The sequence below is a fragment of the Acanthochromis polyacanthus genome, chromosome 7 (assembly GCF_021347895.1).
Source record: "Acanthochromis polyacanthus isolate Apoly-LR-REF ecotype Palm Island chromosome 7, KAUST_Apoly_ChrSc, whole genome shotgun sequence".
Classification (NCBI taxonomy): Eukaryota; Metazoa; Chordata; class Actinopteri; family Pomacentridae; genus Acanthochromis; species Acanthochromis polyacanthus.
Window position 1 is genome coordinate 42,796,433 of NC_067119.1, and position 26,670 is coordinate 42,823,102.

The 26,670-nt window shown below is 42.0% G+C and overlaps 1 protein-coding gene and 1 long non-coding RNA gene across 9 annotated transcripts in view; both read left to right on the plus strand.

Annotated features, from left to right (window-relative positions):
- zmat4a (zinc finger, matrin-type 4a) overlaps positions 1-26,670 on the plus strand; it is a 268,548-nt gene that overhangs the window by 11,601 nt on the left and 230,277 nt on the right. The gene's annotated exons all lie outside the window — the stretch shown is intronic.
- Positions 23,066-25,104, plus strand: LOC127534931 (uncharacterized). Of its 4 annotated transcripts, none has more exons than XR_007943581.1 (3): positions 23,066-23,350; positions 23,411-23,450; positions 24,331-25,104. It is a non-coding gene; the product is annotated as an uncharacterized LOC127534931 (long non-coding RNA). The 4 variants fall into 4 exon arrangements; XR_007943584.1 differs by having other exon boundaries at positions 24,471-25,104; XR_007943582.1 differs by lacking the exon at positions 23,411-23,450 and adding an exon at positions 24,031-24,070.

Sequence of the window (26,670 nt, forward strand, 5' to 3'; positions counted from 1 at the left end):
CCAGAATGTTGCTTGGACAAAACAAGACCTTGGAAGATGTTAGTTGTTCTTATTTTATGAGCTTAATAACAAACATTAATTGAGAAAACATTCTTATTTGCCACATTCAGACTATTTTGAGTGTCATGTCAGACATTTCTTATGAGCTGAAAGAAGGAAGTTTAACTTTTGACTTCAGTGATTCTCCTGAATCTGTGACAAGCTGATTGTTTGTTATTATTTACCTGACCTGGCTGATATCTGTTGAACTGCTTCATGATCGACCAGTCTACTGCAGAGTTACTGAATCAGTCCTACAGCGGTGCCCACACTGGTTGTTTTGTTTAACGATGTTGGTTTTTTTGGACGTGCCAACAAAGTTTCATTGCAGAAATGCAATAACAATAAATATCCTTGAATAAAGGATCAGTGTTCAGGTGTGTTAAACAGGTGATGGTGACACATTCTACAGTAAGTCCCATTAATCAGACTGTGACTACATTTATTCACATCCACTGACTGTGTGAGTAATGAAGCTCAGTGTGGATGTGGTTAATAATTAAGGAGATTTACTGCCACGTGCTTCTCTAATGTTTAGCTGTCTTCAGTTGTGGCTTCGGTCCAAAAGTTCTCCCACCGAGTAGAGAGGAGGGTTTATCTCTGTGGGACTTTTAGATGGTGTCTTTATAAGCTTTAAGATTCTCGCCTACATTAAATTTTACACTAACGTCTCACCCAGAGAGCTGCGTTGGAGCTCACTTTATGTCTTATCGTCGTCAGCAACAGGTCAGCTCAGATAGCTACAGTTCCGTTCATTTATAAAGCACACTTCTGGCCATTGTGTCATATCAGGGATTGATTCTTTCTGCTGTGCTGGGTCTTTAAAACTCATCTGTGTTGAGTGCAAAGTCAGTCAGAATGAGGAGAGATGTCAGCGCTGTGAACAGGACTTGTGGACGGTATTAATAAATAGTGGACTGTGAGGACCTTAATGTCTGAGAACTTCATCATGATGAGCTGCAAAGGTTGCAAATTCTGTTTGGATGCTTTTGTTTGCAGCCCATCAGCGCTCTGAATCAACGGGACTAAAGACTGGGTTCAGAAGCAGGATTCTGAGTGTAGGTTTTGCTTGAGATAAGGTTCTTCTTTCAGCTCCAGGTTTTGGAAGATCAGTAAAACTGGAAAACCGACGTTCAGAAAATCATGGAAATCAGAAGTGAAAACCAGAATGAATACTTTAGCAGCTCCTCAGGCTGATTTACAGACGGAGTAAATGGAGCTGTGGTGAGAGAACACTTACTGTATGACCACTGTGATGTTTAATAAAAAGACTAGACTGTCAGAAAGCTGTAGTACTAAAATATCTTTCCTTTCACTGAACCGTTAATGTAACTACAGCTGTAACCATGGCTGGCTGTTTAAATATGGTGGTTGGAACATCTAGCAGTGATTTTCTTCTCCTCATGATGACCTGTGATGAGCTGTAGCACTGCCTGCTGCTGGCTGGGACAGAAATACAGCCAAACATGATCATCTCCTGAAGTTAGCTTTACTGATGACATGTCCGGAGGCTGTTGATTGGAGATTAATGGTCCGTTATTAATCAGCCTGTGAGCACAGTGGATCAAACTGTTTCACCAGACTTTGGTCCAGGCTGAGACTCTGGATGCTGACGGCTACTGGTCCCCTTATACCATGAGGTACTGGAAAGCGCAAAGTCAGAGTTGTTGGTTGTATTTCTGGTAAATGCTTGACTTTTGAAGGACAGATTGTAAATGTTTCCTGCAGGTACAGATAAGACCCATTGCTCTTCCCTGTATCAGCTGATGATGTGGATAGATTTATTTCCACTGCAGCCTCCCATTAGAGCGACTGCCCACTGTGACCCATTGCTGTGGTTCTGGTGGGTCGCAGGATGACCGGGCAGACCTGGAAAATGGTGTGACTGTTGGAGGTTCAATTTCTTTAACTTTGTGCAATTTGATTTGGCTCCTTTCTGCCGTTTTTACTGTAGCAGCCTTGACTGAGGACGTCCAAATAACCCTAGCCCCGGACTGTTTGAGCATTACATCCAGTAGTTATTGATATTCTACTACTTCCTAGTTGACTTGGAAAGCACTTGGAGCACTCGGTTGTATACATTACAGTCCATGTAGTAGGTTTGCATGGACATTTTCTCTGCATTGATTTAGTGCCTTTTGGACTGAATGACTTAATATCTGGCTTTTAAGATGGTTGTAAAGTATTTGCTCAACAGGCTGAATACAGGTCGATTGAAAACTCTGCTGTTGTGTTTGAAAGGCATTAATCTGGTGATTTGAAAACATCAGTGTCACAGAGAAAGGGTTCCAATGCTTGGAAGCTTTTAGTCCTTTTTTGTAAAAATGGAGGCCAAGTTTATGGTTTCAGTACATTTTATTCAAATGTTTAATATCACAAATCATTTTTCCCCAAAGGGCTTTGCTCTTTGTACATCAGTACAGGTGGACATCAACACCTTCTGATCTTCAACCCTGAAGTTATGAGGAGAAACTCCAAACCATAGGAGAAGCAAATACAGGGAGAATCCTTCTTTCATCTATCATCCATCCATCATCCATCCATTTATCCATTATCCATTCATCCATCCATCCATCCATCCATCTATCCATCATCCATCCATCCATCTATCCATCCATCCATCCACCCATCATTCATCCATCCATCCACCCATCATCCATCCATCCATCCATCCATCTATCCATCATCCATCCATCCATCTATCCATCCATCCATCCACCCATCTATCCATCCATCCATCCACCCATCATTCATCCATCCATCCACCCATCATTCATCCATCCATCCACCCATCATCCATCCATTCATCTATCCATCCATCCATCCACCCATCATTCATCCATCCATCCATCCATCCATCTATCATTCATCCATCCATCCATCATCCAGTCTGTAACGCTACCCCTACTCCTGAATAACCCTGGTCCGTAACCCTAGCTAACCCTACCCCTACCTTTAGCTCCACTTTTACCCCTGACTAGCCCTACCCCTACCCCCACCTGTACCTCTACCTAACCCTAACATACGCCTAACTAATCCTAACCCTAAGTAGCCCTACCCCTACCTCTACCCCTACCTAACCGTAACCTACCTCTAACTAACCCTATCCCTAACTAACCCTAACTAGTCCCTAACCTTAACAGCACAGACTTCACAGCCTGGCTGAAGTTCCACTCCAGCAGAGAGGCTGCTCTGCTCTGCATTCAGATATAATGTCAGCAGCAACACCTCCACAACTCCACACCACTCCAAAAACATTTTATCAGTGAGTTTGTGATGACAGAAAATTCAGCTTCCATCTCATCATTTCCAAGATGCTTCCTTTTTGACTTCAGTAACAATCTGCAGGCTCTCATACTCACACAATGACCTTTCCATCAGGACATGCTGTGATTCTTAAAGTGCTGTATGTTTGACTTAAAGATGTTAAAGTCAGTCCATCCTGACCTCCACCAGTAGCTCATGGTGGCAGACGCTTCACAGAATCTGTCACTGTCAGAGTGTTTGGGACATCCAGAGAAATGTGCAGACTGTGAGGCTTTATTTTAACCACACCTCATTATGACTTTTACTGCGTCGATGCTTCAGCAGTTCTTTGTGACAGCAGCTCAAAGCTCTTCTCTCTCAGGCTGATACTCTTAATGTGTGGAGGCGCTGTGATTAATTACCAGTTTTACTACGTGTGCTGCTGCGTATGGAAGGAAAGAGAACTTCACATTTATGAGTTACTGCAGTGGTCTGTGAGTAGTCATCATTCTCCATTAAACAGGGCTGCACTTTACAGGGACATCTACTGCTTCATCATTTTCTAAATGGATTATTAGTTTCTCTAAAGCCATTTTAAAATCATTTTAATTAGCATTGGTCTCTCCAAAGAAATCCAAGTCAAACTGTTTGATTGTGTAGTAACTGATAGTGCACTTAACAATTAATTAGATTTAATTCTACATTTGATATAAGTATGTATTAGAGAGAGGGAGGCTTGTAGTCAGTCCATTAATATTCCATATTACACTGTAAAAATGCCAACATATCCCAAAAGACAAGGAATACTTTTACTACACTCATGGTTATTAAAAAAACTGTAAAAAGAAATGTAAATGTTTTGATTATTTTAGCAAAATATAATTTTTCTCATGAAATGAAGTAGTAGATGACAAATGAATAGAACATGAATAATCAGCATTAAAAACAGAAAGCAGTAAACCAAACTATTAGTGATTTCTGATAAGTCTTAATCTGTGCTTCATTATATTATAAGGAATTATTTTGTTGAGTAAGTTGATGAATTGTGGAGCTGACAGCATGAAGACCAGACGTTCTCGCTGTCTATCTTCTATCATTAGCAGTCGCATTTACTGTCAGGTTAACTTAAATCATTACGATAACGAGTCCACTTCTTTTACTGACTCTTTGTATGAAGTTGTTTTGGCTGAACTATATCCAGGAACATTTATTTTACGTTAAGATGAAGCTAACAGTGGCGTCACTTTTCATATTATTGGCTTCTCTGTCCTCGAAAGCTGTGACTGGGCTCATTTTTTTTAAATCATCCATTTGTCCTGTTACTGTGAGCAGAATATCTGTTCAACACCTGAACTGACCTTCTTCAAATTAAACACAAGTGTTTGATGAACTGAAGATCTCCAGTCGCTGTGACCTCATCCCATTCCAGAGCTCCAGACCAACGTTTTCACTGGTAGCAGCGGTGTGTCCGGCTTTCTTATTTAGTTCCACCTCCCACCTTGTCACAAGCAAAACACACCTGCTCATCGATAGACACGATAATTTACCGTTGTTCCCTTAATCAGTCAGGTGTGACCAAAAATCATCCTGAAAAGAGTTGAACTAGGCTGTTCTAGTGTCACATTTGTATGATTTTTTCCTGCATGCGCTCTTTTCTATGAGCAGAAAAACAGCACATGTAGGCATCTACCAGAGTAGATGTGTTCATGTAATGGTGAAAAACTAAAATCATTATCGTGATTAATGTTCATTTCATTTTAAATGAATGAAGTGCTTTTTCCAGTATCTTCCTGCCCTCTGATCATCAGCTGGTCTCTCTGTCTGCCTCCTCTTCCCTCATTTTCTTTTTAAATGATCAGCTACAGATGACTTTATCTTTCCAACGCACATCCATCAAACAGCTGGTTTCATACAGCACACAGACTGCAGAACCACTGAAGTTAGAAAGTAAAACAGCGACACTAATGATCATCAATCCCTCACACAAATGCAATCAGATTAAAGTTCAACACACACTCTGAAAAAAAGTTGCAAAGTTTTTGGTCGTAGTGTGTGGCCCTGCATTCCTGTAAACATCATATATTAAAACTCAAAGAGGGAAAGCATATCTGACACAGAATGACTGAAAACTGCAGCTCCTTGAATGACCACTAGAGACCGGATCCTAACGTGAGTTAATCGTAACAGAGTTAAAATGATAAACTTTACAGCAAAATTACAGTCGTTACTAAAACAGATGTGGTCTCTACAGCTACTCTGTTGATCTCCACTAACACTCCACCTCTTCACTTACACTATATTGCCAAAAGTATTTGCTCACCCATCCAAATAATCAGAATCAGGTGTTCCAATCACTTCCATGGCCACAGGTGTATAAAATCATAAAATCGATCACCTGGGCATGCAGACTGCTTTTACAAACATTAGTGAAAGAATGGGTCGCTCTCAGGAGCTCAGTGAATTCCAGCGTGGAACTGTGATAGGATGCCACCTGTGCAACAAATCCAGTCGTGACATTTCCTCTCTCCTAAATATTCCACAGTCCACAGTCAGTCAGCTGTATTATAAGAAAGTGGAAGTGTGTGGGAACGACAGCAGCTCAGCCACCAAGTGGTCGACCATGTAAACTGATGGAGCGGGGTCAGCGGATGCCAAGAGGTGGTCAACTTTCTGCAGAGTCAATGGCTACAGACCTCCAAGCTGCATCCAAGCCGTACATCACCAAGTGCAATGCAAAGCGTGGGATGCAGTGGTGTAAAGCACACTGTCAATTCAATTCAATTCAATTCAATTCAATTCAATTCAATTTTATTTATATAGCGTCAATTACAGTCAACTCGTCTCAAGACGCTTTACAGAACCCAAATGCCTGACCCCCAGAGCAGCCCAAAGGCGACAGTGGCAAGGAAAAACACCCTTTTAACAGGGAAGAAACCTCGAGTAGAACCCGGCTCTATATAGGGGGGACCCATCTGCCTGCTGGCCGGGGGGGTTGAGAAGGACAGAAGAGGGCAAGGGGGAGGGATGGGAGAAGAGGGAGGGGTGGGAAAGCAAGGAAAACACAACACACATTTGGATACATGTATGACAGGATATGTGACACAGACAAAGTATAAGCTAACATTGAAAACTGACTCATAGTTTACTCTGATGATGTACGGCTCTGACATTAAACATACTCCATATATAGCTAGCAGTAAAATTCAAACAGTATGTAAGTTAGCATAACAGTATAGTGAAGGCAATGCAGAGTTGACTGGTGGAAAAAGGGAGTTGGAAGCAGAGGGCTGGAGGAAGGTCAGCAGCAGCATCCCACAGTGGACATGATGGAGACTGGACCAGCTGGTGGAACATCAACCACAGATCTGAAGCATCCAGCTCTGGGACCAGGGACACTCGGAGAAATAGCACAGGGGGAAACAGAGTGAATGTACTGCAATAACGGTATACATATTAAATGTAAAGGTAGATAGAGAAGGGCTCAGTGCGTCAAGAGAAGTCCCCCAGCAGCCTATAGGCCTATAGCAGCATGACTAGAGGCAGAACGAAGGGACGACCAAGAGGGAGTCAGCTGTGCAATGAAGACACAAGCCGAACCCCTGTGGGTCACCCAGTCAGCCCCAACTATAAGATCTGTCAAAAAGGAACGTTTTAAGCCTGGTCTTAAAAATAGAGAGGGTGTCTGCCTCCAGAACCCAAACTGGGAGCAGGTTCCACAGGAGAGGAGCTGATAACTGAAGGCTCTGCCTCCCATTCTACTTTTAGAAATTCTAGGAACAACAAGTAAGCCTGCAGTTTGAGAGCGAAGAGTTCTACTAGGATAATAAGGTACTATCAGATCTTTAAGATATGATGGAGATTGGTTATTAAGAGCTTTATATGTCAGAAGAAGGATTTTAAATTGTATTCTGGATTTAACAGGAAGCCAGTGAAGAGAAGCAAGTATAGGGGAAATATGATCTCTTTTGCTAACTCCTGTCAGTACTCTCGCAGCAGCGTTTTGGATCAACTGTAGATGTTTGAGAGAACTATTTGGACAACCCGATAATAAGGAATTGCAATAGTCAAGCCTGGAAGTAACAAAAGCACGAACTAATTTTTCTGCATCACTCTGAGACAGAATGTTCCTGATTTTTACAATATTACGCAGGTGAAAAAAGGAAGTCCTACAGACTTGCTTTATGTGTGAGTTAAAGGACATGTCCTGGTCAAAAATAACTCCAAGATTCCTCACAGTAGTACTGGAGGCCAATGTGATGCCATCCAGAGTAACTATTTGCTTTGAAAGCGAGTTTCTAAGATGTTTGGGGCCAAATACAATGACTTCAGTTTTGTCTGAATTTAGCAGTAGGAAGTTAAAAGTCATCCAGGTTTTAATGTCCTTAAGACAATCTTGCAGTCTAGCTAACTGATCAGTTTCATCTGGCTTCATAGATAAACACAATTGTGTGTCATCTGCATAACAATGGAAGTTAATACAATGCTTCCTAATAATATTGCCTAAAGGAAGCATGTATAATGTGAAAAGTATCGGTCCTAAGACAGAACCCTGTGGAACTCCATGATTAACTTTAGTATGCTCAGAAGAGTTATTGTTGACATGCACAAACTGGAACCTATCTGATAAGTAGGATTTAAACCAGTCCAGTGTTGTCCCTTTAATGCCAATTGAATGTTCTAGACGCTGTAATAAAATGTTGTGGTCGATTGTGTCAAACGCTGCACTAAGATCTAACAAAACAAGTATAGAGACTAGTCCATTATCTGATGCTTTGAGAAGGTCATTAGTAACTTTCACTAGAGCTGTTTCTGTGCTATGATGCACTCTGAAGCCTGACTGAAACATTTCAAACAAATTATTCCTTTGTAAGTGTTCACATAATTGATTTGCAACTGTTCTTTCCAGAATTTTAGAGAGAAATGGTAGGTTGGATATTGGTCTATAGTTAGCTAACACATCTGGATCTAAAGTGGGCTTTTTAAGCAAAGGTTTGATGACAGCAACCTTAAAAGCCTGTGGTACATAGCCTGTTACTAGAGAGAGATTAATCAGATCTAACATTGAAGAATTAATTAAAGGTAAAATCTCCTTGAAGAGTCTAGTTGGGATAGGATCTAAAAGACATGTTGATGGTTTGGATTTAGAAAGTGTTGAAATTAGTTCAGAGAGACATATAGGAGTGAAGAATTCTAAAGATTCATCAGGTCTAACAGCCAATTCAAAAGCATCTGTGACATTTGTAGGAAGGGCCAGATTAATTTTATCTCTAATCAGAACTATTTTATGTGTAAAGAAGCTCATGAAGTCGTTACTGGTTAAAGCTAAAGGAATACAAGGTTCAACAGAGCTCTGACTCTTTGTCAGCCTGGCTACAGTGCTAAAGAGAAACCTGGGGTTGTTCTTGTTCTCATCTATTAAAGATGAATAATAAGTTGTCCTGGCATTACGAAGAGCTTTTTTATAGATTACTGGACTATTTTTCCAAGCCACATACACTTCCTCTGAATTAGTGGAATACCACTTTCTTTCCAGCTTTCGGGATGCCTGCTTTAAAGTCCGCAGCTGGGAATTATACCAAGGAGCAAGTCTTCTCTGAGATATAACTTTCTATTTTACAGGTGCAACACTATCAAAAGTTGTACGCAGTGAGGCTGAAGCATTATTAACATAATAATCCATCACCGTCACTGGACTCTAGAGCAATGGAGACGCCTTCTCTGGAGTGACCAATCACGCTTCTCCATCTAACAATCTGATGGACCAGTCTGGGTTTGGCGGTTGCCAGGAGAACCATACTTGTGGGACTGCATTGTGCCAAGTGTAAAGTTTGGTGGAGGGGGATTATGGTGTGGGCTTGTTCTTCAGGAGCTGGGCTTGGCCCCTTATTTCCAGTGAAAGGAACTCTGAATGCTTCAGCATACCAAGACATTTTGGACAATTCCATGCTCCCAACTTTGTGGGAACAGTTTGGAGCTGGCCCCTTCCTCTTCCAACATGACTGTGCACCAGAACACAAAGCAAGGTCCATAAAGACATGGATGACAGAATCTGCTGTGGATGAACTGGACTGACCTGCACAGAGTCCTGACCTCAGCCCGATAGAACACCTTTGGGATGAATTAGAGCAGAGACTGAGAGCCAGGCCTTCTGGTCCAACATCAGTGTGTGACCTCACAAATGTGCTTCTGGAAGAACGGTCAGAAATTCCCATAAACACACTCCTAAACCTTGTGGACAGCCTTCCCAGAAGAGTTGAAGCTGATCTAGCTGCAAAGGGTGGACCGACGTCATACTGAACCCTATGGATTAGGAATGGGATGTCACTGATGTTCATATGCAAGTCAAGGCAGGTGAGCGAATACTTTTGGCAATATAGTGTATTCTGGGATTAGTCGACACCACCAAGATGACGACAGCTCCACCTCCTTGAGCTTCATAGCTGCTGGAATCTGTCAGTGAGTTAGTGGAGGGTTCATCATGAAGTGATTAGAATTTAGTGATCAGAGGTCATTGCAAACACCTGATTGGTCATAACTCATGAATTTATGCACTAATTGCAACAAAAGTTCAAACAAATGTGTAATAGGATGAGATAATGGATTCAGAATGCTTATTATCCAGCGGGGTCAACAGTAGGAGAGATTGTTTCACATTTAGTCACATGTGGATTTGGTGACACTAATCTTGGATGCTGATCTGTTGAATTCCCTCAGAGTCTTCAGTACAGACTCTGAGGTCAGTATTTTATATGAGCCTGGTCAGACATGGATGTGAGCTGCAGCTTCCCTGTTTGGTGTCCAACCACGAGGCAGTGAGTCTCAGTAACTTCAGGTGTTTGGATTAGATTTCACCAGATGGGTGAGAAATGAAATACAGAAGATTCACATGGATGTTCCTCTTTCACAGAAACCAGCGTGTCATGTTCACCTTGAGGTTTACAGGAGTAAGTTAGTGACTGTCTGTCAGGGGAAGTCATTCTTCTGGATTGTTCACACATAAAAGGATAGCAGGTTTCTAGATTTCACTTCAGCGTGTTCAGTCAGCTCATCTATAAGGAGCGAAAACAACAAACAAGTCTCTGAGAAACAGAAGAAACGAATCCTTCTAGAACAGCAGTGTGATGTTTGTGAAGAGAAAGAAACCACTGAATGCAGGCTGAACACAACTGAAGCTGATCACTGGAAACCTTTGAGCTGTGAAGAAGAACCTGAAAACAGCACCGGTGTGGAAGTATCACCCCACAGACGTAGCAGACCATACTGAAAGTCCAAACCTCCTATCAGCAGCAGGAATAAAGCTACGACAGGCCAGAGAGGTTCTGGAGTAGAGTTTTATGGACAGACAAGACCAGAATAAATGTTTCCCAAAGTGATGGAGGAAGAACTGCTCATTGTTCAAACCCTTCCAGCTCAGGGAATGGTTCTTCATCTCTGATGGAGCAGATGATGCAGCAGCAGATGGATTCAGATGTGGACTCACATTCTGTCCGACTGGATCAAGCCCTGCAATCTCATCACCCACACTTTCATTCTACAGCCCAAACACACTGCCCATCAACCAAACCTTCATTAGCAGAACTGGAAGGTCTCAAACCGACCTATCCGGAGATGAAAGCCCTACTGACCCTACAAACATTCCAGACATCATCTCAAAGCAGCTGCTGTCATGGCTGGATGAGTTTTACAGAGAAGAATCTGTAGGTTGGATGCTGTTGTTACATTAAACCAAATATTAGATTTATCACTGTTATTTCTTTGGACATTCCTCTGTTAGCTCACTTTTACATCTTTGGAGGTGGACTCAGTATTGAAATAGCTTTTTGTATAAACGTCTAAATGAATGTGCATATAAATAGAATGAAAAGCTAAAGCCAGCCCCTCTGTTTGTCTCACAGTGTTCATCTCAGATTCTAACTCCTGAAGTAGAAAAGCATCCTGTTCAGAGGGCTCTTCATGTTTCAGATCAGCTCTGTCAGCCTGTCACCTGTGAATGTGCTTCATAGAAAGGCAGCTAATGATCAAATAATTAGTGGATGTGTCTCAGTAAGAATCCGTCTTTGTTTCTAGAGACATGATGGCAAATCAAGGCCAATTAGCAGAAACGTCTCAGTGTGTAACGTATGTGGTGTGTGCGTATTTCAGTGGAGGTAAATGAACAGATGACAGGCTATGACAACAACATGAATTTTTTTCAGGTAAACTCCAGAAGCTTTGTCAGTCACTACGTTTTCATAGAAATGTTGCCCAAAATTCAATTGAATTTTGAGAAAATCTGCTAAAGCAAAAGCAAGCTAATGTCTGTCAGTAATATTAGGAGTTGGTGTTTTTTCTAATGAACTGCAGAAGGAGATGTTGTTCCATCAGACATCATCATGTGTTCACCATGTTTCCTCTTTCATTTAAATACCAGGTTTTCCTCTTCAGCCAAGCTAAACTTGAAATCTGATGTAATAACTGGAGAAAAACACCTAAAGTTGGTTCCTGACTTTTTGCTTTTACAGTGCAGGCTCTTATTTCTTCCAGTTTCCTGTCTTTGAATCACCGCCCAGAGGAAACTAATCCATGCAGTTGGCAAACTCGGCTTTCTATGAAAAATGTAGATGAGGGCAAACTGTTTCTCCTTCCACCATCCATCACACCATGCATGCTGCAGTTCTACACTTTGCAGGCTTTATTGCATGCCATTTTTACCTGATTATTGCAGACCATTAGGTTAAATAATGCAACCACTGGTGCATTTTATTTTTGCTTTCCGATTAATTATTCTGAATCTGACAGTAGATAAACCTAATTACTTTTTCAGAAACCTGAGGGACAGCCATTGGCTCGCAGGACTCACAAGTCAAAGCAAAAGCTCTATCTTAGGTGATGTATAATTCATAAACTTGTTTAATACTGATTAAATTAAATTCTCTTCATCATGAATTATACAAGGCCCTCTATCTTCTAAACTCAGTAATGACCAAGTGGGCAGCAGACCAGAGATCAGGGGAGCTACCTGGATCTGAACGTCTGCTCTCTGGCTGCTGGCTTTGGGTGGGATTAACAGGGATGAAATAATCACCATGATCCTCCACAGTTAAACTCAGAGCTCACAACCTTTACCCAGAGAACCTACAGGATGTGGGCATTGAGCAGGACAGATCCTGGGGGATGTGAGCTAAAGGGGAGCACCGAGGGCAAAGATAGAACCACAAGTTATAACCCTAACCCTCAGACCATGAAGCAAATTAACATTAGTCAGAGGGACATGTTCTTTGCAAATAAACACACTTAAATCAGCTTAGAACCATAGAAAAACATTCTGAGCGTTTTTTTTTTTCAGTGTTCCTCAGTTACAGCTGTCAGTACATCCACAGCTGATGGTTCCTGCTTTCACTGTACTTCAGGACCTGGAGGTTTTGTTCTTTTCTGATACGTTGGTCTCCTGCTGTCAGGTCAGCATTTTGACGTACCACACTTTGACAGAAAAGTTACATTTCATGCTCAGCTAAAGAAACACAAAGAGGAAAATAAAGACGAGCAGCAACAGCATGGAAATAACTTTACAAATGCAAAGAAGTCTGTCTGTGATGCTGCTGAAAAACAACAGCTGTATGCCAACGGACGGAGTGGAGTTTTCTGTCTGTGTGTCTGTCTGCCTGCTGTCTGTCTGTCTGTCTGTCTGTCTGTCTGTCTGTTATCATCATTACTCAAAAACGGATTTGGATGAAATTTTCAGGGAAGGTCAGAAATGACACAAGTGATCAGATTCTGGCAGTGATGCAGCTTATAGTCTGGATCCATGGATTAGTTAAAGATTTCTGTATCATTGCCAGATAGCAGCACGGCGTCACTGTAACCATGACAACCAGTGAACACTATATCAGCTGACTGTGATCCTACTACAAATCCACCTCTGAGGACTTATCAGGACTTATCCATCAGAAATGATCCAAAGAACAACTGATTAAACTGTGGGGGTGTTTCTGAGTCCCATCAGTTCTCGCTACATATTTAGATCACGTGATCCGGTATCTGTACATAACGTACACATGCAGAACACACGCCTGTGCTCAGGTCATTTTGTTTATGGGTTCATCTATAGTAAATGGACACATTCTATGATGATTTCTGATCATCGATACCTAATAAACTAATGCTGCATTTCTGACATATGGAGGAATGAGCAGCCTTGGAGGAGGACTGATCTCTGAGGGCTTTTCTAATTAATGTGATCTAAGGTGAAAATAGTCCACAGAAGTGTGGGGGCCAGTACTGAAAAGACTCAAACTGTAAAATGTCCCATTTAGATATTGTTCTCACAGATTTCAGACATACAGTCATCAAAAGCCATATATATGTTAATATTCTTTGTCGTACCAATTTGTCCCTTGCAGAAGAATCTAAATATTTGCTTCACCATAATGCTACATCCAGGATGCGTGTTTATAAAGGTACAGATCTCATTATAGGCTGACTGCTGCTGTCTGTCTATCAAATAAATAAGCTGGCAGTTTAATGTACAATTAGTTTCTGTGTTTCTGTGAATATCTGGTCCTCTCTATGTCCTCCTGTAGACCTGGTCAGAGCAACAGCAGGACAGCTGGCAGCACATCTGGATAAAGTGTTAAAGGCTGGTGTCAGTTCTGCCTCTTTTTTAAAGCGCCATGCTCTGTGCTACATCTCCAACAAATTTCTGTTCGTAAAAGAACTTGAGCGGCTCCAGCAGGGAGACAGCGTAGTCCGTGTTGACCGGCCTGCGCTCACTGAGATCCGACACGGTTGCATCCCATGAATCGCGCCCCAGTTTTGAACAGTCACACAGCCGGCAGAACCGGACTCAAGCCAACCAGGAGAAAAAAAATATATTCTAAAAGATTTGAGAGGATGAATGGGGGGGGGACTCCTTTTTTTCAGGTTTTCATGTGTGTTCCATGAAAATGAAATGTCCTCATAGAGAATATGGGAGGTCTCTCTCATGTCTGTATGGACAGCAGATTGTGGCCTTGTCCAGTAAAGCCCCCTGTGCAGAATGATGTCAGATTTATTTAGTTCAGTAGCATTCTGAGTTAAATGTTTGGTAATAATATACTTCTATGCAGAAGGAGATCCAGTGGTACCAGGCAGACCTACAGTGTTGATCAGAGTCGTATCTTGTTGGAGATTTGTTGGATTGATTTCCATTTGATGTGCTTTATGGGTGTAACAGAAGCTGTTCCTCTAATGAACCTACTTCTTTTATTCTCAAATCAACAGTGGAAGGAAACCATCACTAATTATGTTTAACTCAAGATTTTGGTAAAATCTTTGGCAAATATGGATGGAAACCGATCTAATGGTTTGACTGTTATCTGGTGCTCACTGCCGTCACCTCTAGAGGTGTGGGATGGATTTCCATAAAACATTTCCTTCAGACATTCATGGTCCCCAGAAGATAAATCCTAAAGTCTTTGGTGATCCACTGACCACCAACACTGGATTTTTCACACTTCCAGACACTTGGTTTGCACTTCTTTCTCTTAAATATCCATGGACTGAATGATGGTGATGCCCTGGCCTCACATCTAGTGCTGCTAGTCTGGTCCCTCTTGGTTGAGAGGATGTCAGGCTTCATACCAAACATGAAGAACCAGTCCTGTCAGGATCGTTACTGTTCTTCCAGTCCTAATGTGTGACTGAATCACTCCAAGAGATGATTTTTCAATGATTAAATCAATGACTGGATGGGACTTTAGCTGCTGATTTACTCCCATACTACCATAGAGTATCGGCTGTTCTTCCCCATGACTTTTCATCTCTGTGAGGCCATGTCCACACGTATCCGGATATTTTTAAAACCGAATATCCGCCCCCCTCCGTTTAGGAAAAAATCTGTGGCCACACGTCTCCGTTTTCTACAAAAATCTCCGTCTACACGTATCCGGATACATGTACGTATATATCAAGCTTATCCAGTCAGAAGGCCGAGGACGTGGAATGGTTGTCAGGGTCAAAATAGTGGAAGTCACAGCAGTCCTCCTTCTCTGATGCTCTTCGAGGTGAAGCAGTAAATGAGCTTGTAAGATCAAACAAGCAAAAAGCGCCTGTAGTATTGTTGAAACCAGTACACTTCTGAGTGTGTCCATTCTGCTCCGATTGTCTACAAAGGTCGCATGTCTGACATCTCAGCAGTTTTGTCGCAGGCAGTGACGTCTGCGCTCCTAAAACTCCGGTTATGTCTGTCCACATGTAAACGCATACCCGGGGTTTTTCCCAAATCTCCACTTTGGCCGGAGTTTTCAAAACCTCCGTTTTCAGAAGCAAAAACCTCCGGTTATGTGTGGATGACAGGCCGAATCGGAGAAAAATATATGCGTTTTCAGACTTACGGATACGTGTGGACAGGGCCTGAAACAGTGACCTCACTACTATACTAACAACAGCACGTAATTAAAAGCACTGTTGAGCCTTGGGACACCCTCACTCAGTCACTGTTAGGGCTTAGGGACTTTAATCATCCACAGAAGCACTTGTTAATCCTCACTCAGTCTGGTGAAGATACTTGGCCCAGACCATGACTGTGCTTTTGGTCTTGGAGATGTAAGAACCAATCTTTCCTTTATTCACTCCCAGTCAGGATATCCCTACATCCTTTATATCCTGCCAAATCTCAGCATGCACCGCATTACTGGAGTGTAAGTGTGTCCATTAGGACTTTATTAAGACTGTGGTCACTGGGTGTTGGTGTGACTGGCAGTGAGGAGGAAACAGAGTTCAAATTATGTCTTGTTTTAAATTTGACACCAATTCACAGCCAGAATTGGTGTGTTGTGACAGAAGCTGTGACCTGCAGCACTAGTGATCAGAATTCATTATCTGGGCTGTCCATAGCCAGAGGGACACCTAGCGGAAAGGCCAGTGTGAGTCCAGCTCGTCTGCATGGGCATCCGTCCAGCTTCCCAGCTTAACACTGTCCCTAACGAATTACAGCTGACCTTTTACAGCTGCAGCATCTGCTGGGCTCTCACTGCTGTGACCTCCCTTCATCTCTCTCTTTTCTCCCACTGTTTCATCACTTTTTCTGTTTCCTCCCTGCAGCTCCAGGCTTCCAGCTCTGCACAGCTTGTCTCTGCTGACTTGCTGGAGGCTTGTCCTGGTCAGAGACAGTCGCTAAACAGTGTTGGAAAAAGCTGGCTTCTTGCTAATGTGATTGTGTGTGAGGTGTGCTGTTCCCTCTATGACTCCTCTGTCCCTGTTTCTCCTTCATTAAAGTACCGATATAACTTCTGTAATGTGCTGAGATCCCAGCTGTGTGAAGCTGACAGCAGCTGCTCTGATCAGATATTGATGATTGAATTGTGTAGAGAACCCCCTGTTGGTTTACGACTGCGATGCCTCCCCTTATCCAATTACACCAGGCGAAAATTAATATTTTTCTCATTTAGAAGAGAGTCAACCTCCTGTAATTATAGCAGTGTGTCTGACAGTAAATCCATTAGCTAAATGAATTGATAGCCAAGGAGAGACACGTTAATTCAGCAGGCGGCGGCTCTTTGGAGAGCTGCTCTTCACACCCAGCAGAACGTTCCTGGATTCATTCTCCTGCTGAGACACAGAACAGAGCTGCTGTCAAGGAAAGGGTTAAACATGATCCAGCTGTTTTTCTTTTTGCTGCTTTGACTTTTTGCAGTTTTCCCCTTCATTCCTGTTTTTCTTAAAATAAATTATTGCTGAAATCTGAGACTGCAGCAGCATTCCTCCCATGAAAACAGCGGTTAGATGAATTTATTTGAAGGAGGAAGCTAAACTGACAGAAGTATTGTGGACTATGAAGCTGTCAGGTGTGTTTATATGTAAAGACCGTTAGAAATTTGGGGGCACTGAAACGATTCCATGTTTTCCACTTTTATCCATGTGCTAGCATAACTGTACAAGGGTTTTCTAATCATCGATGAGCCTTTCAACACCATTAGCTAACACAATGTAGCATTAGAACACAGGAGTGATGGTTGCTGGAAATGTTCCTCTGTACCCCTATGGAGATATTCCATTAAACATCAGCTGTTTACAGCTACAATAGTCATTTACCACATTAACTATGTCTACACTGGATTTATCATTCATTTAATGTTATCTTCATTGAAAAAATGATTTTCATTCAACAATAAGGACATTTCTAGGTGACCCCAAACTATAGGGTGGGCCATAAGTTTCCATACATAGAAAAAAACAAACATTTTATGTTGGACAAACGTTTTTATTTATATAATGAGCTCTGTATGATTACCATTGTTTTGAAAACACATATTAATCCGTGTTATCCACTGTTGATGAACTTGCATTAGCACAGCTGTAGTTCTGCTTATAGTGGCGTTGGTGATACGTTCCTGGAGATGATTTTTGTCTCGTATCTTCGCCTGATACACCATGGCCTTCAAGTACACCTAAAGATAGCATCAAATGCATCTTCTAGGGTATCTGACACATTAAAAAAAATTACATTATACACTTTCCTATGTATGGAAACTTAGGGACCACCCTGTATTTATATATGTACAGCCATGGCCATAAGTTTGGACACAAGTACCATGACGCTTGTGAATCTTAGAAAATACCACAAAATACTGAAGTGTTTGGGTGATAATACACAACTCCTGAGAACTATATTAAGTTTCACATTTAAAAAAAAACATCAAAAGAGTTTGGTGTCATTTTGTTATTCTTACCAAATTCAGTTGTGAAAGTACTGCATTTTTTGTTATTTTCTTCTAATATTATGTTTTGGGAACAAAGTTGTTCCAATTGTTGGAATTTATTGATAATATTATATCCCTTGTTGATTTGTTGACTAATTAAACTGGTGCTGTCAAAAAATATTAGTTATGTTCTGTAATAGACATCAAAACAGACATAGGAAGCCATGCTGTGTCCAAACTTATGGCCATGGCTGTACATGAAGTGCTTTAGATCTAACGAACAATTTAACTAAATATTCAAATCTCAAACTTTTCCAAAATGTTCAAAATGCAAAAAGTTATTCCTTATACACAATTACAGCAGGTGCTAGAAACTTTATTGGCTTTAGTGGAGATAGTCAATCCTTTGACAGGTGACTTACTGAGACTGTATTTCACTAAGTGGGTGTTACCATTAGCAGTAAGACACCACCACTCAGCTCATTTCAGCAATATTAGTTCTGTAATGATAAAACTTACTGTTCTTTTATTTTGTAGGCTCTTTTTGAACTGGCATCCCATTCAGGACCAATCAGTTAATGAATGGATACATCAGCACATAGACCTGACATCCAGCCTGAATCCCAGCAATCCTAAGGCCTAAACCCTCACAGATCTACCTGATGTCCCAACCGTAGTGCTGACTGGAATATGACAAGGGCTTGAAATGGTTGGAAAGACAACAGCATTAAAAAAAAATTAATGTGGGATTTCATCTAGTTTGATCAGCTGCTCAGCTCATCACTTCCTGTTTGTGACGTTAAAATGTTTGTCCATTTTAGCAAAATACCAAAAGTCAGGAAGGCCATGAACCTCTGGAAATCCAGTGTTTGACCTACAGAAAGTCCCTCAGGAATGTCTGCAGATATGTCGACTCATATAAAGGGAACATGTAGCATAAAAAGGTCCACATCAGAGCCCTCTTGCAGCTTTTTGGTTAGGGTTAGCACCGTGGCCTCACAGCTAGAAGATCCCGGTTCGTGTCCCAGCCTTCCTGGGATCTTCCTGCATGGAGTCTCCATGTTCTCCTGTACATGTGTGGCTTTTCTCCAGGTTCTCCAGCTTCCTCCCACAGTCCACAAACATGCTGTGGTTAACTGGTGATTCTAAACTGTCTGTAGGTGTGAATGTGAGTGTGATTGTCTCTATGTGTAGCCCTGTGATAGACTGTTACCTGTCCAGGTGAACCTTCACCCTCAGTCAGCTGGAATAGACTCCACCCCCTCATGACCCTGATGATGGATTAAACGGCGTATGGATAATGGATGTTTGAGTAGTTGTTCTTCACTGGATCATTCATAGGGGACGATACAGCAGTACCTTACACTGTTTATGCTCCAGTATAAGGCTTTCTTGTAGTGCATGGTACGTTTGACTCGCTGCATGACACTCTGGATCATCAACAAATTTGGCCTTCTGTTTTTTCTTTGCCAATGAATTTTAAAAAATAGATTGTAAATGAAAGATGGATAAATCTGAAAAGTAAAACAGCCAGAAGGTGGTGACTCCTCAGTTTGTATAAAAGTCTATGAGAAAATGACCCTACTTCTCACCTGATTTGCTACCTCAGTAAACTTTTTAATCATGAGTTTTTGGTCTCAATCACTAGTGTAAAGTCTCCTTCACTACAGCATGATGTTCATTTTGTAAAATATGGTGCTACTGAGAGTAAAACAAATGAAAAACCTGGATGTGTTTCAGAGCGTGGCTACCTTGTGATTGATAGGTTGCTGCCATATCACTGGGCTTACTGTCCCTGAGTTGTCAGTCTGCACATTCAAAAGAAAAAGATATATAATGGCAGCTAAATGCCAAATGTGAGGCTTTTAAACAGTCCAAACAAAGCTGTTTGCTGTTGTTGTGAATAAGTACTGCCTTACAGTGACATCAGCTGGGTTTTTGACATTTATGGACAGAGTAATCTACAGTGTAGTTCAGGCTGACAGATTGTCTGTAGGAATTACTTTTCGGTTCTAATTTGATTGGAAGTGTTTTTTTTAAAAGAAGTTTTGTTTGACACAAAAGATAGATTGTATGTATGAAACTTTGTGGGTTTCTGCTTTTGTAATTGTCTTAAACTCGAGGTGGTCTGTCTTTGTAGCCCTGAATTAAAGTAGAACATAAGAACAACATAGGTTTCATGGAGTCACATGAAACCTATGGACTCTGTGTGTAGTCTTACTTATTACAGTAGGAAACTAGAAAAGCCCTCAGTCCTCCTCCAAAGCTTCATATGTCAGAAATGCAGCATTTTTTTATTAGTTGATGATCAGAAATCCCTGCAACATTTAATATAGATGTACCCACAAACACAATGACATTCCTCTGTCCACAGGCGTGTGTTCTGCATGTGTACGTTATGTACGGATACCGGATCATGTGACCTAAATATGTACCAGGAATTGATGGGACTCAGAAACACCCCCACAGTTTAATCAGTTGTTCCTTGGATCATTTTATGATGGATAAGTCCTGATAAGTCCTCAGAGGTGGATTTGTAGTAGGATCACAATCAGCTGATGTAGTGTTCACTTGTTGTCATGGTTACAGTGACGCCATGACGCTATCTGAAAATGATACAGAAATCTTTAGCAAATCCATGGATCCAGACTATAAGCTGCATCACTGCCAGAATCTGATCACTTGGTCCTTGTGCCATTTCTGACCTTCCCTGAAAATTTCATCCAAATCTGTTGGTCTGTTTTTGAGTGATGTTGCTGACAGACAGACAGACAGACAGACAGACAGATGGATGTATGTACAGACAGACGGACGGACGGACGGACGGACGGACGGACGGACAGACCAGTGCTGATCATCATATAACTCCACCGCTTTCCTTGGTGGAATAATCATGTGAGAGTTGAGGTTTTCTCTGGAGCAGATAGTGGAGTTTAAAGGCCTACTGGTGTCTATAGGTCAGCATGGAACACTTTAAACCCTCTGAACAGTTACGAGGTAAACTGGTAACCTGTACCGTCATTTTCACAACTGATGGTCACAACCATGAAAGTAAGTTTTAAACCAAGCAAGTCTTTAATAAGAAAATGTGCTTCATAGTCCTTCTTCTCTATTATTTAGAAGCATTCTGGACTTCCTGCTAACAGTGAAATATACTCCAGTTATTATGGACTTCACATGAAAACTAACAGTAGGCTCAGAGATCACATGCTGACAGTAGATACAACTAAATACGGTCTAGTCTCCAGCATGATGATGCATTATTCAGACCTACAAGGGAAATAAACAGCCATTCGTTTATCTTCTTTATCTGCAGGGTCATGACAGTCCACTCTAAATGGAGATAAAAATGCAAACTCAACAGTGTCAGAAGTTCCTCTTGCTGCAGAAAACAGTCTTAGATAAGAGTTGTTTTTGTCCCAGGCTGCCGCTGATGCTTCTTAACAGAATTTAGGGTGATTAATCATTTATTTCAGGCATCTGTGCACCGCTGCTAAAACAGGCAGTCGGTCCAACAAGCTGACGGAGCTCTCAGAGGCGCTCATTTATGTTGTTTGTCCCGCAGAACTGGAACAGGAAACAACGGCGCTCTCGCCTGATTACAGGACTGAGGAGGAGAGTGGTGTCGCTGATTTATTTATATATCTCTCCTTCCCTTGCTGTTTGTCTGTGGACACCTCTGACATGTTTTATTCCCGTCTCGACAGACAGGCTGCCGGATGCCACAGAGCTCAGAGGCATGCTGCCTCCTGCTATAAGTCACTGCCTGGAAAGGTGATGCTAAATGCTAAAGATGAAAGAAAGTCTGCAGCCTGAAGGTCATCCTGCTGTGATGGATGGTATAGAGGGATCCACCTCAATGAATCAGAATATATGGACATGTATCATTTAGGCTTGACTGGTCCTGGTCTGTCAGTCTCAATCTACCAGTAAAGACAAGACGGACAGACATGACGGTAGCATGTAGCAGCTTTCTGTTCCCATCTTTGGTCACAAGATTTAAAAAAAACAGAATTTAAAGTCATGAAATAAACCTTGTTCCCTGGCTGCTGGCTTCCTCTGCTGTTTGCTGCTGGACAGGTCGAGTACGGGGGTTTGTAGAGGACAGGTCGTCTTAGTAGAGGACAGGTTGTGTTTGTAGAGGACAGGTTGTGTTTGTAGAGGACAGGTCATGTTTGTAGAGGACAGGTCATGTTTGTAGAGGACAGGTTGTGTTTGTAGAGGACAGGTTGTGTTTGTAGAGGACAGGTCATGTTTGTAGAGGACAGGTTGTGTTTGTAGAGGACAGGTTGTGTTTGTAGAGGACAGGTTGTGTTTGTAGAGGACAGGTCATGTTTGTAGAGGACAGGTCATGTTTGTAGAGGACAGGTTGTGTTTGTAGAGGACAGGTTGTGTTTGTAGAGGACAGGTTGTGTTTGTAGAGGACAGGTCATGTTTGTAGAGGACAGGTCATGTTTGTAGAGGACAGGTTGTGTTTGTAGAGGACAGGTTGTGTTTGTAGAGGACAGGTCATGTTTGTAGAGGACAGGTTGTGTTTGTAGAGGACAAGCCGTCTTAGTAGAGGACAGGTTGTGTTTGTAGAGGACAGGTCATCTTAGTAGAGGACAGGTTGTGTTTGTAGAGGACAGGTTGTGTTTGTAGAGGACAGGTTGTGTTTGTAGAGGACAGGTTGTGTTTGTAGAGGACAGGTCATGTTTGTAGAGGACAGGTTGTGTTTGTAGAGGACAGGTCGTGTTTGTAGAGGACAGGTCATGTTTGTAGAGGACAGGTTGTGTTTGTAGAGGACAAGCCGTCTTAGTAGAGGACAGGTTGTGTTTGTAGAGGACAGGTCATCTTAGTAGAGGACAGGTTGTGTTTGTAGAGGACAGGTCGTGTTTGTAGAGGACAGGTCATGTTTGTAGAGGACAGGTTGTGTTTGTAGAGGACAAGCCGTCTTAGTAGAGGACAGGTTGTGTTTGTAGAGGACAGGTCGTGTTTGTAGAGGACAGGTTGTGTTTGTAGAGGACAAGCCGTCTTAGTAGAGGACAGGTTGTGTTTGTAGAGGACAGGTCATCTTAGTAGAGGACAGGTTGTGTTTGTAGAGGACAGGTTGTGTTTGTAGAGGACAGGTTGTGTTTGTAGAGGACAGGTTGTGTTTGTAGAGGACAGGTCATGTTTGTAGAGGACAGGTCGTGTTTGTAGAGGACAGGTCGTGTTTGTAGAGGACAGGTCATGTTTGTAGAGGACAGGTTGTGTTTGTAGAGGACAAGCCGTCTTAGTAGAGGACAGGTTGTGTTTGTAGAGGACAGGTCATCTTAGTAGAGGACAGGTTGTGTTTGTAGAGGACAGGTCGTGTTTGTAGAGGACAGGTCATGTTTGTAGAGGACAGGTTGTGTTTGTAGAGGACAAGCCGTCTTAGTAGAGGACAGGTTGTGTTTGTAGAGGACAGGTCGTGTTTGTAGAGGACAGGTCATGTTTGTAGAGGACAGGTTGTGTTTGTAGAGGACAGGTCATCTTAGTAGAGGACAGGTTGTGTTTGTAGAGGACAGGTTGTGTTTGTAGAGGACAGGTCATGTTTGTAGAGGACAGGTTGTGTTTGTAGAGGACAGGTTGTGTTTGTAGAGGACAGGTTGTGTTTGTAGAGGACAGGTCATGTTTGTAGAGGACAGGTCGTGTTTGTAGAGGACAGGTTGTGTTTGTAGAGGACAGGTTGTGTTTGTAGAGGACAGGTTGTGTTTGTAGAGGACAGGTCATGTTTGTAGAGGACAGGTCATGTTTGTAGAGGACAGGTTGTGTTTGTAGAGGACAGGTTGTGTTTGTAGAGGACAGGTCATGTTTGTAGAGGACAGGTTGTGTTTGTAGAGGACAGGTTGTGTTTGTAGAGGACAGGTTGTGTTTGTAGAGGACAGGTCATGTTTGTAGAGGACAGGTCATGTTTGTAGAGGACAGGTTGTGTTTGTAGAGGACAGGTCATGTTTGTAGAGGACAGGTTGTGTTTGTAGAGGACAGGTTGTGTTTGTAGAGGACAGGTCGTGTTTGTAGAGGACAGGTCATGTTTGTAGAGGACAGGTTGTGTTTGTAGAGGACAGGTCATCTTAGGAGAGGACAGGTTGTGTTTGTAGAGGACAGGTCATCTTAGTAGAGGACAGGTTGTGTTTGTAGAGGACAGGTCATGTTTGTAGAGGACAGGTTGTGTTTGTAGAGGACAGGTCATGTTTGTAGAGGACAGGTTGTGTTTGTAGAGGACAGGTCATGTTTGTAGAGGACAGGTTGTGTTTGTAGAGGACAGGTTGTGTTTGTAGAGGACAGGTCGTGTTTGTAGAGGACAGGTCATGTTTGTAGAGGACAGGTTGTGTTTGTAGAGGACAGGTCATCTTAGGAGAGGACAGGTTGTGTTTGTAGAGGACAGGTCGTGTTTGTAGAGGACAGGTCATGTTTGTAGAGGACAGGTTGTGTTTGTAGAGGACAAGCCGTCTTAGTAGAGGACAGGTTGTGTTTGTAGAGGACAGGTCATCTTAGTAGAGGACAGGTTGTGTTTGTAGAGGACAGGTCGTGTTTGTAGAGGACAGGTCATGTTTGTAGAGGACAGGTTGTGTTTGTAGAGGACAAGCCGTCTTAGTAGAGGACAGGTTGTGTTTGTAGAGGACAGGTCATCTTAGTAGAGGACAGGTTGTGTTTGTAGAGGACAGGTTGTGTTTGTAGAGGACAGGTTGTGTTTGTAGAGGACAGGTCATGTTTGTAGAGGACAGGTTGTGTTTGTAGAGGACAAGCCGTCTTAGTAGAGGACAGGTTGTGTTTGTAGAGGACAGGTTGTGTTATTAGAGGACAGGTTGTGTTTGTAGAGGACAGGTTGTGTTATTAGAGGACAGGTCATGTTTGTAGAGGACAGGTTGTGTTTGTAGAGGACAGGTTGTGTTATTAGAGGACAGGTTGTGTTTGTAGAGGACAGGTTGTGTTTGTAGAGGACAGGTCATGTTTGTAGAGGACAGGTTGTGTTTGTAGAGGACAGGTTGTGTTATTAGAGGACAGGTTGTGTTTGTAGAGGACAGGTTGTGTTATTAGAGGACAGGTCATGTTTGTAGAGGACAGGTTGTGTTTGTAGAGGACAGGTTGTGTTATTAGAGGACAGGTTGTGTTTGTAGAGGACAGGTTGTGTTTGTAGAGGACAGGTTGTGTTTGTAGAGGACAGGTTGTGTTTGTAGAGGACAGGTTGTGTATGGAGGTTTGTAGAGTTTCAGCCTCAAAGACTCTCTCTGCTGCAGAAACAGAAAAGATGAAAACAGTAGGAGCAACTCAGAAACATAAAGTTGAATCTTGAAACCAGAACAGAGCTGAAAGCTTCACAGTCTGGATGACTTCATGTAGAAGAGTCACTGTCAACAACTTATTTTCACTGTTAGTCAGTAAAAATATTGATTAGTGCAGCTTTAATGTTGATTGTTATAATTTTATAACCCTAACCCCCACCACACAGGACTTCAGACTGAAAGATAAGGATGTTTATTCCCTAGGTCTGAGCCGTGAAGACTTTTTATCGTACACTGAATGTACCAGAGTAGCATCTCTCATTAGATCAGCCTCCTGGCATACTGCTGCTGTCTGACCTGGAAGGCTCTACTGTCTGGTGTTTCAGGAAATCAACGGACAGTGGAAAAAAGGAAAGACTGCAGCTCTACTCAGCTGTTTGATTCTTTAGCTAAAAAAGACAAACATCAGAAGTCTGCTACACTCCTGACATCTGATCTAAGCAACCTGTCTTTAATCAGTTAGGATCACTACTTTATTTTAGAAATGTGAAATATTAAGAGAGTAATCAATCAATCAATCAATCAATCAATCAATCAAAATTTATTTATAGAGCACTTTACAACAACATAAAAAGACCAAAGTGCTTTCCATCAGCACGATAAAACAAAACAATACAGTTATAAAATCATAAAAACCATAAAACCATAATGTTGATGAGAATGTTTCTGTCCAGCTTTCATTTCATGTCTTACGTCCCCATTGGACCAGAAGTTTACATCTTCTCTATCTGGGGTAAAATGCTTCAGTCTTCTACAACCTTCTCACAGTAAGTTCCTAGAGTTCTGGCCCATTCCTTCTGACTCAACTATCGGATTGTTCTGTGAAAACAGTTCCACCTTTGATTCTTCAGAACAACAGAGGCTTCTCCAGCAGTCAAACCTTTGTCCCAGCGATGTCTTCTGGCTGTTCCACGGTGGATCTGTAGCTCTGATCTTTCTGATGTATGATTGCTTTACTGTGGATATGAAAACTTATATTCCTGTTTTCTTCAGTGTCGTCATGAGGTCGTTTGCTTTTCACAACCAGAAACGTTAATTTGTAGGATATAGGATGTGAATTTTGGTGTGATGGTTTCATGGTCCAGTGGTGTTCAGACTCGTCTGTTGGTGGTTGTTGTCCCAGAGATCAACCACCTTCTGGATGTGTCGAAGTGTCTTCACTGAGGTCTCGGCTGATTTTTCTGACTGTTCAATGGTGAGAAGCAGATAGTGTAAATTCAGGTCTTCATAGCAACAGATACGCCCCCAACAGACTCAGAGTAGAACAATGAGTCCATCAGAAGCTTTTAAAGGCATCATGTAGTTTTCTGCTGTTTAGAGGTTCAGTCAGGCTTAGTATGGAAACTTCATTCTCACAGGAAACATGATCTAGGCAACTACAGGTGAAATAATGTGTAAATGACTTGTGTCATGCATGTCTTCGATGTCCTAACAGACTTGGT